Here is a 1,760-nt window from a genome sequence, read left to right on the forward strand (position 1 = left end):
GAGTATTTTTGTGGAAAAATGAATTTCTCCCAAAACACACAAATCTAACCGGCAAGTGCACCGGGTCGCATCAAGTAATAAAAACTCACGGGAGTGAGGTCGATCCCACAGGGATTGAAGGATTGAGCAATTTTAGTTTAGTGGTTGATTTAGTCAAGCGAATCAAGATTTGGTTGAGTAATTTGTGATTTGTGATTTGCATTGAAAGTAAAGGGAATGTGTAAATTGCATGAAATTAAAGAGAGCAAGAATTAAATTGCTGAATCTTAAAGAACAAGTAATATAAATTGCAGAAACTTAGAATGCAAGAAATGTAAATTGCGGAATCTTAAATTGCAAGAAATGTAAATGACTTGAATTGTAGAGGGAATTGGGAGTTGGATTTGCAGAAATTAAACAAGGAAAAGTAAAATTACAACAAGCAGAGAAGTAGAGAATGACTTGGATCAAACCGGATCTTAAACAGAAAAGTAAATGAGCATGGAAACAATAAACAGAGAATGGTAAATGGGAAATCTGGATCTCAGGACCTAAGAGACTAGAAAACCAAGTCTAGATCTCAATGCCTTCCTAGACCCAACAAGAACAATTGCAAGGAAATTGTAAATTGCAAAGAAAGTAGATGAAGAGCAATTAACAGAAATTTAAACTCAATTATGCAATAAAGGAACAGAGAGATCCAAGGATGAGATTGAAACAGAATTTCTTCAATTCTCCAACCCAAGATCCAAGACAAAGTAATTGAAATTGAAAGCAATAAAACTAAGAGGAAGAGAATGGAATTCTCCTTCCCCGAAACTAAGAAACTAAAATTCACTCAATATCCAAAACTAAAAGGAAAGCTCTCTGAAAACTAAGAAAAGAAAACTCCGAAAAGAAAAGCCCCCCAAATAACTTGAATTCTATCCTATTTATACACTTTCTTCAAATGATCTTCAAGCCTTAAGTTGGGCCTTTGCTCTTGGTGGAAATGGGTTGAAAGAGGCCTTGGTTCATTGCTCTTGAAGTTTGGAGAGGAACCAAAGTGAACCAATTGAACCGGATTGGATTTTTGTAAAGTTGGAGTAAAAGTTTGATGCTCCAACTTTTCATATCAGTTAGCTAAATTTACTGATGCCAACGTTGGTGCAAAAGTTAGGGGTCTAACTTTTGCTCCAATGTTGGCCCTTCCTAATGCACCAAGGGCGCCAACGTTAGCCCAAAAGTTAGGGGGCTAACGTTGGCGCAAACTTTTGCACCCTAGCCTTACATCTTCATGCGCCAACGTTAGCCCAAAAGTTAGGGGGCTAACGTTGGCGCAAACGTGAGGAGCCCAGGGATAATTTTTTTCATGCCAACGTTAGCCCAAAAGTTAGGGGGCTAACGTTGGCGCAAACGTTGAGTAGCCCAGGAGTGATTTTCAACTTCTCACGTTAGCCTCAAAGTTAGGGGTCTAACTTTGAGGCTAACTTTTCACCCAAAAGTTTGTGCAAAAGTTTGAGGGCTAACTTCAAGTCCAACTTTATGCTTCCTGGTTCAATTTCACTTATTTCATTGTCCTCTCTTTGCTTCTAGCCATTCCTTCTTGCTTCAACCTTTCTCCAAGCTTTCTTCACCTATCATTAATCAACCAAACACATCAAAGCTATGCTTAAAATCACGAGATATTCATTCTTTCACAATATGTATCAAATATAGCATAAAACCTCATGAAATTGCATTAATTCATCTATGGTTGATTCAATCAAAGGAAGCATGAAAATCTACCCAAATTGGCTTGC

The sequence above is a fragment of the Arachis hypogaea genome, chromosome 6 (genome assembly GCF_003086295.3).
Source record: "Arachis hypogaea cultivar Tifrunner chromosome 6, arahy.Tifrunner.gnm2.J5K5, whole genome shotgun sequence".
NCBI lineage: Eukaryota > Viridiplantae > Streptophyta > Magnoliopsida > Fabales > Fabaceae > Arachis > Arachis hypogaea.